The sequence below is a fragment of the Chionomys nivalis genome, chromosome 10 (assembly GCF_950005125.1).
Source record: "Chionomys nivalis chromosome 10, mChiNiv1.1, whole genome shotgun sequence".
Classification (NCBI taxonomy): domain Eukaryota; kingdom Metazoa; phylum Chordata; class Mammalia; order Rodentia; family Cricetidae; genus Chionomys; species Chionomys nivalis.
The window spans coordinates 63,303,860-63,319,083 of NC_080095.1; the positions used below are offsets into that span (position 1 = coordinate 63,303,860).

General features: G+C 37.7%; 1 protein-coding gene across 1 annotated transcript in view; it reads right to left on the bottom strand.

Annotated features, from left to right (window-relative positions):
• Window positions 1–15,224, bottom strand: part of Mipol1 (mirror-image polydactyly 1) — a 233,773-nt gene that overhangs the window by 217,817 nt on the left and 732 nt on the right. The gene's annotated exons all lie outside the window — the stretch shown is intronic.

Genomic DNA, 15,224 nt, shown 5'->3' on the forward strand with positions numbered 1-15,224 from the left:
GGGCAAAAGGTTAGAGGTGGAGATGGACGATAGGCCATGCGCAGAGAAATTTGAGGAGACTGTGGCAAATAACACATGGGTAACATAGCGTGTGCACCGGGATTTTAGAAAGCCACGCAGTCCAGACAAAAAGCACGTTCAGTTGGGCAGGAGACATCCTTAAGCTTTCACTGCAGGCTGATGACCTAGCTGAAATCTGAAAGAGTGCTCCACCACAGACACAGCCCTCAAAGACTGTAAGGCTCCCTGGTGTTTAAGGAACTGTCTAGAAAAACACTGGGTAAACATAAAATAAATGAACAAATATCAGGAATGGTTTGCCAAAATAACCTGAAAATTCTCAAAATACACCACTATCACCTTCAACAACAAAATACTAACAGAAATGACTGGGACAGATCTTTCTGCGATGAAGATATATGCTTGGCGAGATAGAAGGCCCATTAAAAAGATGTTCACATCAGCAGCTACTAGGGAAAGACAAATCAAAACTATGAGACATTATTCATGCATGCATGATGACCGACACAATAAAAGTACTGAAAAAAAACAAGCCTTTGTAAGGATGGGGAGAAAAATGAAAACTTAGGTGCTGCTGGTGAGAATGTAAAATCACACTACAAGCCAATATACTGTGAGTTGCTTTATGAGATACTTTAAAAAGAAAATATAGCTATAGACATTTGTAGAATAGATGTTAGTAAGGACTCAGAAAAATAGGGAGTCGTTACAATTGGGATGATGAGAAATAGCAGTTAATGTCACTGAACTGTCTAATTAAAATGGGTTTTATGCTTTTTTCTAATACATATATGAAATGAGAATGGGATTTTACCCAGAATCAATGAACTGTCTTCTAACTATAGCATAGATAAACACAAAGTGAAGCAGAGACAGAGGGGCAGAGAAAGACAGAGACAGAGAGAAACAGAGACAGAGATGGAGAGATGCAAAGACAGAGAAACAGACAAACTTACTGGCTCTGACCTATAGTTCCCAAATTGTGCATAAGAGGCATACTCAAACAATGAAGCAAAGTCCTTAATTTAAATTTTCATGGGAAACAGTGACACCTATTGATCACTGTATGAACTACTACTTTAATATTTACTACTTAGATCTAACTACTTGCCTTATAGTGATTTTACGTCTTTACAAACCTGTTTTCAGTTGCACAGGGTACCGGATAGCGCCCAACTTGCTACACACACGCTCAGGAAATTCTCAAGTGTGATGACTAAGTTTATGTTTAAAAGTTTACAATTATCATGTTTGAGAGAACTATAAAACAAAATTGGACTTCCAAATGTTAAGGACTGTCTTTGTAATTGCCTGGTTTTGTACAATTTTAGCAAAACTGTTGTTTATGTAACATAATGAGTCATAAGGTTAACCACTGTTTCTGCTTCTGTAAACAAAGCTTGTTTTGGTAGAGATTTCCAAGACTTTGCAATAAAGAATGTAACCTGCTTGCAGGTAAACAGAATGTAAACTAACTTTATGTTCTTTGCCTTTATAAATCTATAGCATTTGTGGCTGTGAGCTACATTTGGAAGTACTGCCCTTCTCTTAGACTTTGCGCCAGTTTCTGAAAAACGGCTTCTTCTTTGTTTAGAATGATTTATAGCCAGACTGGTGAATCTCTGAATGACCCCAGACCCATAAAGGAAGTGTTTATAACTCCAACCTATGCAGCTAACCAATACTATTTATGAGTGTTACTCCATCACTAAGTAGTTTTGTTTTGTTTTAGCATTTTGAGACTAAATAATTTATTATAATTCACGTGGCCTTAAACTCACAATCTTTCTAAAACTGCCTCCTGAGTGCTTGGAACTACATGTGCATACCACTGAAACAACTGCCAGTATTACAATTATTTCTCTATCAAATCATGTAACTTTTGCTAGGAATAAACAAAATCAGAGGTGCCAGTCTCTTGCATCAGCAACGCAAGTGGCAGAGCATCTTGAACTTGGGATGGGAAGAGATTCCACAGGTTGTAAGAAAATGGCAGACAAGATGGTCATGGGGGAAATCACAAGCTTCCATAAGGCCAATCTGAAGAAAACTAAGACATAAAAGAGGAACATCCTGCTAACCAAAGAGACCACTAAGCAGGATAAGTAGAGTGAAATGTCTTAACAGCCTAGACTAGAGGACTCTCCCTACCCCATTGCACCCCAGCAGGGCATTTCCAAGATCCCTTCATCATGGGGAAGAAGAGCTGCCTGCAAGATTCGGCCAAAGAGTGCTTTGTGAATCTGGGCACTTCGAGCCAATGCCACCAGCACATGGGTCTCTGAAGGGGGACTCCTGACTAATTGAACTGCTAAATGAAACCAGTTTGCCCTGGAATATTCTAGAAAAATGTATGACTGGTGAAAATAAAACATACCTTATGTTAAAAAAAAATCAGAGATGTCAGCAAATAGCTGAACTGCCCATCACATAGATAAGCAGTGCAGCCAATTCAAGGCATACATGAGGAGGAAAATTAGAAACTAAGCTGAATAATAAGAAAAACAACAAACAATAATGAGAATAAACAGACTATATCATAAGGAATAATTTTATTGCCTTTCAAGAAGAACTACTCAAAGTAAAAGGTAACTAACTCGTTAGCTTAACACTGAAACCTGGAAGTTTAGACAGATGAGCCATCCACGAATAAAGAAGATATCTGACTAAACTGATGAAATAATACATAAAGTTTTTTTTAGGTTCAAATACAATTACATTATTTTCTCCTTCTCTTTCCTCCCTCCAGTACCTCACCTGTACCCACTTGCTCCCAATAGCAAATATATGTGTATACATATGCATATGTACGCATTTCAGACCTTCAGTGTTATTTGTATGCATATAATTCCAGAACTGAACACTAAGCATTGGCTAACCAATTAGTGGGCTCATCCCTGAAGAAGACTATTATTCTTGCTCTCAGCATTCCTTAGTTGCCTGTAGCTCTGTGTCTATGGATGGGAATCCATGAGATTTCCACCTTCCTAGCATGCCTATTAGTCTTATAATTCATGTCTTGTTTGGACAGCCATATTGTTGAGGTGAAGCTTCTCTGCTATTTCTAGGAGACACAATCTCACAGTGGCTTCCTGGTTATATGACTCTTAGATCTTTTCACCCCCTTATGTGATGTTTCCTGACCCTTGGGTACTAAAGTTGTGTTGTAGATGTTTATAAATGAGGCTGGGAAGCCTAAGATCACTTGTTCTCTGCATTTTGACTAGTTCTGTTTTCCCGTAATGATCTGTCTGTTGCAAAGAGAAATTTCTTTAATGAGAGGTGAGATTTATACTTATCTGTGGATATAAGGATAAATATTTAGAATGAAATTAGGTATTATGCTAATTTAGTAAACTGTTGGCAGTATGTTCTCCCCCAAAATCTGTTTGCTCACTATACCCAGGTAGACAGACAACTAGGCTCCCAGTACCAGGCATGTTTTTGCTCCTGTTGGGAAGACCTTAAGCCCAAGTAGAGAGTTGATGGTTACCATCAAGATATGAGTGACACCACTGTACCCTTTGGGTTATGGTGCCATGCTGGTCATTGCTGTGGTTCATTGGCATCATAGATGGGTAGGAATATCGGTTGCTTCCCTACCTTCCAGTAATGTTAAGGCTAGTCCTCAGGGAGAAGACTCCAAAGTCAGATTCAGCTCAGATACTTAGGGTCTTGCATCTGAAGTACATGGTGTCTTCAAATATAGGGACTAATCTTCAGCCACTGTGTGAACTGTGGCACACGTGAGCACATGTGCATACACTATACAGGAGCAGACGAGTTTTACAATTATGTCTTTGTTCTGCTCTAGTACTGATTAGATGAAATAATTAACTATACTTAAAAAAACAAAAACAAAAAAAAACTTCAAAGAACTGAATAGAAGAGACTATGTTAAACGAAAACTACTTTGGAAGAAACAGACCATTTCATTTGATTATCCAGTATTCTCTAAGAAACAGGTACGGGGGTACAGGCAAGAAGACATATTTAAGTTATCTGAAAAAACAACCAAGTGCTACCAACGCCTTCATTTTAGTCTTGGGGCAACTAATTCAGAATTCTGACGCACACACCCACATAGTGGTATTTCATTTGTATTTTAGGAAAGCTTGCCTGAAGTTCAAAGAGTAAAACAGCCCCACTGGTCAGCCTTACAGACCAGGCAGTGGTTGCACACACCTTTAATCCCAGTAGCCACACTAGTTTCCATAGAAACCAGGCGGTAGTGGTACGTGCCTTTAATCCCAGCACTAGAGAGGAATTTAAGACACATGAAGGCAGCTCTCAGACAGTCTCATTCTGAGGATTCCTGGAGGCAGGATCACCATTTCAGAGTGAGGTAGAGGTAAAAGCCAGTGGCTGGCCGTTTTGCTTTTCTGACCTTCAGGTTGATCCCCAATTTCTAACTATGGGTTTTTATTAATCGTGCTACACTCCCCCGATTCAAAGATAGCAAATTTGTGTTGTTTTAAGCCAGTAATTTTTGGATCTTTGTTACAGATGTCACAATAAGAGAAAACTGAAGCACAGGCCTTGTAAGTTGTATAGATCACACTACCCGGTGTACTCAAAGACACTTTCAGCTTCTCGTAGATAACAAATTTTAAATGACCCACAAGCTGTGTGTTAGTTGAAAAAAAAATTCTTTATTATTTTAATTTAATTTATTTTAATTAATTTATTTTTTTAAGGTTAGGCTCACAGCCAAAATTTCTTTTACGCCTAGAACAAATTTTAAAATAATTCCTATGTAATCATAAAATGAGTATTCAGATATCGGTTTATCCTTTTTTTTTTTTTTTTTGAATTTTGCTCTACTGGAACTCACTCTATAGACCAGACTGGCCTTGAACCCAGAGATCCACCTACTCTGCCTCCAGAGTGCTGAGATTAAATGTGTGCACCACTACCTGGTTGGTTTGTCATTTTTTAAGCCAGTTGCTTTTATCAAATAACTTTTCCTGTTTTAGGGAATCAAAAATAAAATTGTAGGTTTCACAAATCAGTAAAATCTCCAAGACAAAGCCGGGCGGTGGTGGCGCACGCCTTTAATCCCAGCACTCGGGAGGCAGAGGCAGGCGGATCTCTGTGAGTTCGAGACCAGCCTGGTCTACAGAGCTAGTTCCAGGACAGGCTCCAAAGCCACAGAGAAACCCTGTCTCGAAAAAAAAAAAAAAATCTCCAAGACAAGTACTAGCAACTTCTTCTAAAAAAAAAAAAAAAAAAAAAAAGGCAATTTTTTTCTTATACCCATTAGACACAACCAACATCTATAATCACGAGACTTTCAAACAATGAAGAACATTTAGCTGTATCTAACTTCCAAAAGAATAATACTTACAGGTATATTGAACCTGGACCCATAGGAGTCAATAGAAAACTGTGAAACTTGATACTATATGAAATACTTTGGGCTTTTTTAAAAAAAACTATTATGTTCTGTTTTTGAGCATGAACTTTGCTGATGACAATGACATTGTGTCTCATTATCAAAAGGTTAGACAATCCAGAAAATTAAACTGAATAAATTAAATGTGGTTAAGACAGAAGGCCCAGATCTACAAACAGAACCCTTTCTACCAAAATTTGGCAAAGCCTAGAAGACAACAGCAGAGATATTAATGCCTGTGTGGATACAGCATCTACTGTGCAGAAGCAGAGGGAAGCACAGCAGCAAAACAGTGTCTGTGAACCAGGAGAATCCTCCAAACCGACAGCTACGCTCTCCGGAGACAGATGAATCAGGTGTGAAAGATGTAGCTGTAGGAACTCTCAAGCACTTGACAGATGTCTTCGCAACATCATGCGGAAACTTGAAAAGGAATTCAGACTCAACAGAAAGGCAATAACAACGAGTGTAGGGGAGCAGGCAGAAGCTGGGAAGGGAAGGTGTTATAACACAGACCTTTACTAATTACTGGCATTTTTACAAGCTTAAAAGCAACAGCATACACTTTAATAAACTACTTATATTAATAATCTTCAGAAAGTCATACAGAGGATTTAAAGGCTAAAAGATCATCTTCTTTATAATGAAAATATAACCATGTATTTATTTTAATCACTAAAAGAAAGATGATCAAAAGTCAGATGACAAAGTAAAATGATGCTAAATTTGCAACTTTGTAACTATGACTGATGAAAGAAAAACTAACAGAAATATAAATTTTAGGCACTTTCCACATGACTATCTCATCTAGAAAATAGTCTAGAATACACCAAAAGGAAAATAGAAAGGGGGGGGTCACCTATTACATTCACTAACAAAATAATGATTTTAGAAATTTACTGTCTCTTACACTTTTATTTTACAGACACACACACACACACACACACACAGTTTCTCCAAATACTTATTTTGGGCAGAATATTGTATGATTTTTCCAAACATTTACTTAGTGTTTGTTTCATAGGCCACTGGGTGGCAATAGTTTAGTTTTCCATTCTGAGCACGTCTACAAACATCTTCTGGTGACTTTCAAAGACACCACTAAAAATTTATATGATATATGCTAAAGAGTAGCCTAACTTTTTAGTCACTAATAGTTATCCGGCACATTCTCTTGACTTTCCTAAAATAATTCTTAAAATTATAATACATTTTAGGAGAAAATCTATTCAAAAACTTCAATTAAAAAATTAATTTCTCCACGGTTTAAGATACATCTGCATATGGACCAAGAGTTTGCAAACCCAAGTAATTAGTAATTAGCATGATGGGATAATTTTAAATGAGACCATAATTCTAAATGGGTAGCAAACAAAACACAGTCCTTTAAAGATAATACATGGACTTTAACTGAAAAGAAGATCAAAATTAATAATTAGAATGGAATAAAGACAATAGAAATTATGATGCTGAAATTCTAAACCCAGATTTTATCATTAAAGAACTGTAAAAACTGACAGAATATTTTTGTACATTAACTTCCAAGGTTTCAATTCATTTACCCAAATGAATTACAATAATCCTGCCCACTGTGCCAGCTCATGCCAGTGAATAAAATGTTCTGCTTTGAAATGTTGTAAGCTATAACACAGCTCCCATGCTGGCAATAAGCTGTTTGACATAAATTAAGGAAATAGCTTCAATTTACATTAAAATTTGAAGACAATATAAGTATTAAAATACTAATCAGTTTTAAGACATGTTGCTTTAGAGTCAGTCAGAAGAAAATCATTAAAAGAAATTTAAATTTTAATTTAGATTATATAACTGAGACACCATTTTAGCTACCAAATAAAAATTTCTAGCTACTTTAATGTCCAGTTGGCTTTTTAATATTGTCATGGTTTGAATCCCAAATGTCCCCCTGAAGACAATAACAGGATGTAGGTCTCCTTTTATCTGAGAGAGGTAAGCAAGGCCCAAGTGGATCTTGAACCACAAGTAGTACTGAACATCATATATATTGTGGCTTACTATACATACTAAGTTATAGCGAACTTTAATTAAAATTAAGCAAGTTCAATCCAGAGTACTCTAAAAAATTGGGTACGGCAAAATATAAAGAGAACAAGATTAATCAGAATTGTATACTATAATAAAGGTTATTCTATAACCTCCACTTTATTAAACCAACATAACCTGAGCGCACTCTAAACATGTCCTACCCACAGAGAAGTATAGTTCTCACCCTTCATGAAGGAAACCTCTCTTAGCAACACACACCGGTACAGAAAACCACCACCAATCAAAGCACAGAGTTGTTGAGCTCAGACTCAACAGACACATCTACAATACTCCTGTCCCTAAGGCTCAGGGAACACTGGGGAAATGGGGGAGAAAAGATTTAAGAACTAGAAAAACAGGGAGTTTGCAGTGAGACTGGGTCTCCTGGAAATGTCCTACACCTATCAAGTCTCTCCCGACCAGAACAAGGACGACAGCAGTAGGCATGCTAACCCAGACGGGGTGAGAGGGCATCAAGAGAATTCAACACTGAACAAAGATACAGGAAATGAAGGAATGCTGAGAGTGGGGAATTAGTATCCCCAGGGACAAGCACACCATTGGCTATCCAATACCAAATGGGCACATACACACACAAGTAAGATTATACATACTGAATAGGTTGTATGTATTTACTTAGTTGTGTGTGTGTGTGTGTGTATGTGTGAAAGAGAGAGAAAGAGAGAGAGAGAGAGAGAGAGAGAGAGAGAGAGAGAGAGATAGAAAGATAGAAAGAAGGAAAAAGAGAGGAGAGAGACAGAAAGAAAAAGAGGCCATAAATTGAAAGTGGAGTTGTGGGTATGGGATTGTTTGGAAGGACAAAGGAAAGAGGAAAATAGTATATTTATTATAATTTTTGTATTTATATATAAGTTTTAATAACTATTTTAAGTTATTTTAACACATGAATTATATTTTAAGATTTTCACTTAATAGTTTGTAATATTAATCTCAGGTAATAAACTTTATCAAATAAAATTATGATAAAGTTGCTGTGTTATTATTAAAATATGATTAAAAATAAAATTTTTACTTCACACTTTATATAATGGAGACAAAAAAAAAACCTCTCCTTTAAAATCAGTACTAGATCAATAAAAAGACAGAAACCCAGAAGAGTCTGTATATACTGACAAATCAAAATCATAATGTGAAAAGTCTAACAAAAAAAATATGGAGTTCAGGGATTATAAAATCTCTCAAATAACCTTAACTGCCTGGATGTCTTGGGAGACTTTCTGATCTAAGCTGCTGGCCCTCTGGCCTGCCATGCAGTTGCCATTCTTTTTTTTGGGGGGGGGGGGTGAATATCATTGTCTTATTTATTTATTTATTTATTTATTTATTTATTTATTTATTTATTTATGATTTCTGTCTCCTCCCTGCCACCGCCTCCCATTTCCCTCCCCCTCCGCCAATCAGCTCCCCCTCTCTCATCAGCCCAAAGAGCAGTCAGGGTTCCCTGCCCTGTGGGAAGTTCAAGGATCTCCCACTTCCTTCCAGGTCTAGTAAGGTGAGCATCCAAACAGCCCAGGCTCCCACAAAGCCAGTACATGCAGTAGGATCAAAACCCAGTGCCATTGTTCTTGACTTCTCAGTAGTCCTCATTGTCCGCTATGTTCAGCGAGTCCAGTTTTATCCCATGCTTTTTCAGAACCAGTCCAGCGGGCCTTGGTGAGTTCCCGATAGAACATCCCCATTGTCTCAGTGTGTGGGTGCACCCCTCGCGGTCCTGAGTTCCTTGCTCGTGCTCTCTCTCTTTCTGCTCCTGATTTGGACCTTGGGGTTTCAGTCCGGTGCTCCAATGTTGGACTCTGTCTCTGTCTCCTTTCATCGCCTGATGAAGGTTAATATCCAGGAGGATGACTATATGTTTTTCTTTGGGCTCACCTTCTTATTTAGCTTCTCTAGGATCACGAATTATAATCTATAGATTCAATGCAATCCCCATCAAAATCCTACCAAAATTCTTCATAGACCTTGAGAAGACAATAATCAACTTTATATGGAAAAACAAAAAACCCACGATAGCCAAAACAATCTTATACAATAAAGGATCGTCTGGAGGCATTACCATCCCTGACTTCAAACTCTATTACAGAGCTACAGCATTGAAAACAACTTGGTATTGGCATAAAAACAGAGAAGTCGACCAATGGAATCGAATAGAACACCTGATTTTCGATAAAGGAGCTAAAAGTATACAATGGAAAAAAGAAAGCATCTTCAACAAATTGTGCTGGCAAAACTGGGTATCAATCTGTAGAAGAATGAAAATAGATCCATATCTATCACCATGCACAAAACTCAAGTCCAAATGGATTAAAGACCTCAATATCAGTCTGAACACACTGAACCTGATAGAAGAGAAAGTGGGAAGTACTCTACAACACATGGGCACAGGAGACCACTTCCTACGTACAACCCCAGCAGCACAGACATTAAGGGCATCATTGAATAAATGGGACCTCCTGAGACTGAGAAGCTTCTGTAAAGCAAAGGACACTGTCACCCATCCTCCACTCTCCAGATCCCTGACTTTCTGCTATAGGTTTGGGGTCTTGTCCTTCAACTCTGTGGAGTGACTGAAATGCTGTATTTCAGTAGCGGTAGTGCTAGCGAGAAGACGGACACTAACACATTCAGTTTTCTGGTTATTTTGATAGCCCGGTTTGATGTTCTCTTTGAAAACTTCCAGGACTTTCACAAATGCCAGTGCTAAGGTTTCTCTTGTTTTAGTTACGAGCTCAGAAAAAAAAAAGGGGGGGGGGGGGGACAGAACACAACACAACTTGTTTTCAGTGAAGGTTTGTTTGACAGGTGTTTGCCTAAAAAAGTTTAAACTAAATATTTATATAATTAAAAAAGGATGCCACTTAGAAAAAAAAATAAGAATGCCCCCAAATGTGGATTCAAGCTTTAAATACACAAGCTTTTTGAGTTCACAATTCTTTTTGTAAAAATCTAACCTCTCACAAAAGGTACATGCATATGTCTGAGAAACTGCAGTGCTGTTTAAAACATTAAAAAATTAAGAGTACAAGCATATACCACTGCCCATGTAAGGGACAGCTAAAGAAAGTTATAGTAGTTTCCAGTAAGCAGTAAAAGAATGCCGAAGTATTATAACTTCCAAACTCGCAGAGTACATGAAGTACACTAAAAAATATAAATAGGGAGATGATGTATGTACGAATTTATATAACACTGAGCTATTTAGTGAAGTAGACTGTATCTGTACATTATAATCATTGTGTATTATTTTAACATTAAAAGTATTATACATGGAATACAGAATTCTAGAAAGATGTTCTTTGACTTCTGATGGGCTAAATCCTGATAAATACATCAAAAATGTACTATATACACCTAAGCCACCAAATTTCAGCTTAACACAGTGTACCAAAGACCACCAGTTGTCAGTCTCCTGACACCGCCTAAGAACTGCAGCTTGCTGGCACTGCCCAGTGACAGGAATAACAGTATCTTACCATGTCTACCCCTAGCCTGGATAAAGACTGAGATTACAGATTTGAGATATCACTTCTACTGAATAGCTATCAGTTCCTCACCACCTTGTAAGGATATTTTATTTGTATTTTAATAAATAAAGCTTGCTTGAAGATCAGAATGCAAAGCTAAGTCACCCAAGGCCAGGCAGTGGTGTCACTGTCTGGCGTCAACTTTAATCCCAGGATTTGGGGAGATAGAGGCAGATGGACCTCTGTGTGTTCAAAGCTATTCTGGGCTACACAGGATCAATCCAGAAACAGACCCAGGTGATGGTGGTTCATACCTTTAATCCCAGTGTTTGGGAGTCACACAACTTTAATTCCAGCACTAGGGAGGTGGAGACAGGAGCAATATGGCTGGGCGGAGAGAGGAACATAAAGGGAAGGGACAGGAACACAGTGTAGTGTGGAGTCTGAGGATTCATGGAGGCAGGATCTCGCCATTCAGTCTGAAGGTTTGACAGAGGCAGGAGGTCTTTCTAGAGGTTGGCTATTTTGCTTGAACCCCAATATTTGTCTCTGGGTTTTTTTTATTATTTGTGCTAAATCACCCCAAAGCCAAAAAAATCTTAAGGTGAAAAAACAAGTCAGAGATAGCATATACTTTTTTCTTCGACTTCTCAACAAATACACTATTTCAAAGTGAAAGGGTTTTAAAAAAAATGAACTGAGTCACTGATAAAAGAGGATGCCTCACTTACAGGAAAATAGATTAACCATAAACCTGCATATTTTGAATAGCAGAACCTCAAAAAATATATATGTACCTCTCTCTCTCTCTGTGTGTGTGTGTGTGTGTTTGTGTGTGTGTGTCCAGGGAGAAAGAGACTCTGTTATTACAAATGGAGCTTTAACATATAGCAAATTGTCAGCGATTATCACTACTAAAAGAGATTCATACATATACAAGTAATTAATGAAAGAAAATTTTAATGAAAGAGAATTGAGCAACAGCCTTAATAAGAAACAGATAAAACAGTCCATCCATTGATGAATCCATATCACATGCACAGACATGCTTTGTAAACAACCATATACAAACTGATAACAAGTTATAATGATTATTCATTTATTCAAAAATGTCTATATGTTTTACATTTTGATCTTTATATGCATTACATTTCATAAAAGTTTTTTAAAGTTATTATTATCATTAAAAATGTATTAGCAAAATCCTTAAGATAAAACTACAAAGAAGCCCTGTGCAGTGGAGCATGTCTTTACTACCAGCACTCGGGAGGCAGAAGCAGGAGGATCTCTCTGAGTTCAAGGCCAGCCTGGTCTACGTAGCAACTTCTAAGACATCCAAAACTAAATATAGACTGTCAAAAAATTAAAAGAAGAGATATTGACATGTTTCAAGAAGAAACAATAAAATTCAAGATTATAGGCTGCAGTAAAATGAACAGTGTTATAGTCCAGTTATTTCTAAAATATATAAATCCAAGCATAATGAAAGCAATCTCAATGTGTATATACAGCTCATCTAATGCAAAACTGCAAATTTATAAGAATATACCGCCTACTTGTATATATTCAAAATAGAATAAAATTAAAAAGAACAATACTTTCAATTTTAGCAATATCAGAACCAGGGTTTCTCTAACCAACTACCAAAAACAGTTAGTTCTATGGAAAATCTGTCCCATTATTCAACCATTTCATGAAGCACCAAACCAGCTACCCCTTTAAAATAAAACTTTATGCTGCCAGATTAGAGACTTCAAAAACAAAACAACAAAAACTAATAACCCAAAACAAAACTGGGTATTATAGTTACGATTAAATTTAATACTTCAGGACATAAAATTAACTATTCCCAAACATATTAAAGTAAACAAGTTAAGTGCAGTGGCCCATAGCTATCCTATCAGCTACTTGGTGGGCTAAGGCAGGAAGATAGATGTCTGGAAGCCGAGAGTTCAGGGTCAGCCAGAACAACTAATGATGACAATAAGGACAACAACCAAAGACTCCAGGCATGGTAGTGCACATCTCTGACATCAGCAGACAGCGCGCCAGAGTCAGAAACGGGAGAATCAAAACCTAAGACATCCTCAACTACTTAACTAGTTTGAGGACAGCCTAAAGGACAGGAGATCCTGAATTGTTTGTTTGTTTGTTTTTTAAAAAGGATTTAAAGTGAGAGATTACAATGTAGTTCTGTTATTTAAACTCTCGTGAAGAGCTATTTCTTTCACTAATTTTTCTGAATTTAATAAATTTAATAAATAGCACATTTGCTACTTATTGCTGCCAAACAGATTATTTCATTAGAATTTATTTTAAAAGTACTTACATAAACCGTTATTGTGTCAGAAGGTGTGGCCTATTTTAAATTTGTGTTTACTTAATAATCAAAGAAGAATCAGTATCACATTACTAGACTACCCCTAAATGTCTCAATATACTTCTAATACATCTTAAATTTAATACATATTAAATTCACTTCTTAAAAAAACACCTAAAAGTAGAACCTGTCTGCTGTAAATGTTAACTGAGATAATAGGCAGGGAAAGCTGGAGCAGTCCTGAGCAGCCATTGTTTAAATACAGCAGGGGCTGGCGAACTTCAGCCCACAGCACAAATTCAGTCCAGGTACTCAGCCAAAATGATTAACCAGGAGGCCCTTACGCTGTAATGGCTCCAGTCCCTTGAATTCCTATGCAAGTATACTCAAATCCAATGATTACTATTGGTACAAGCAAGGTTTTCTGTAATGCAAATACTATTATGCTGTTTTTTTAATTAATTTATTTAATTATTAAAGATTTCTGCCTCCTCCCCGCCACCACCTCCCATTTCCCTCCCCCTCCCCCAATCAAGTCCTCCTCCCTCATCAGCCTAAAGAGCAATCAGGGTTCCCTGCCCTGTGGGAAGTCCAAGGACCTCCCCCCTCCATCCAGGTCTAGGAAGGTGAGCATCCAAACAGCCTAGGCTCCCACAAAGCCAGTACGTGCAGTAGGATCAAAACCCAGTGCCATTGTTCTTGACTTCTCAGTAGTCCTCATTGTCCGCTATGTTAAGCGAGTCCGGTTTTATCCCATGCTTTTTCAGACCCAGTCCAGCTGGCCTTGGTGAGTTCCCGATAGAACATCCCCATTGCCTCAGTGTGTGGGTGCACCCCTTGCGGTCCTGAGTTCCTTGCTTGTGCTCTCTCTCCTTCTGCTCCTGATTTGGACCGTTTTTAAAAAAATGTAACCTTTTATGTATGTTGATATTTTGTCTACATGTATGCCTTGGCACCGAAGTGCACATAAGCATTCTAAGAGGGCAGAAGGAGGCATAGATTTCCCGGGACTAGAGTTAAAGAAGGTTGTGTGCACCATGTAGATGCCGGGAATCAAGCCGGGTCCTGCGCTCCTAACCGCCAATCCATTGCTCCATCCCTTATTGTGCTCTTTCTTGATCTTATACTAGATAAAAGAGTATATGTGATGAAGTGCGGTGAGTTGTACGCATGACTTAAATACTTGAAAGTTACCACACAAAGATTTGTATTTCATACTCTGCGTCTTTGAAGAAAAAAAAATGTGTCTATCACCTATTCATATTTGTTTTGCCATCATTACTTTAATGAAACAATTCATATTATCTCACTTATAAAAAGTAAACCTCAATTAGTTTTACTGGCATAGTGTTATATAGGTTTGGTTTCCACTGTTTTGATAAATACCAAGACTAAAAGCAACATGCGGGGCAGGAGGAGGGCTTCCATCACCCAGGGAAGCTACCAAAGTTGCTCGAAGCTAGAACCGGAAAGCAGGAACTGAAGCAGACAATGACTTACTTGGCTTGCTTTCTTATACACCTGAGGACCATCTGACCAGTGGTGATACCACCCACAGTGATCTGAGCGCACCCAAATCAAATTCAGGAAAATGTCCAAAGACATGCCCAAAGGACAATCTGATGGAGGTAATTCCTGGCAAACTGACAAAGGTAATATATATATATATATATATATATATATATATATATATATATATATATATAGTGACAGCCTATGTAATGATTACATAACTGTCATTTTGGACTGTGTAAAGTGAGTAACTCGTGATTAGTAGGTTAAAGTTGTCCTCCCTTAACTCTGTCCACGACCACTGGGAATTAACTCGCATAAAATGCTTGAAGGAGCCCACCCAAAGGCCTGTTCTCGGGGAAAGGTGTTTGTTTAGACCACCCTAGTCTGTACTGCTATCTGGTAGTTTAGCTCCTTTCATGGAGCTTCA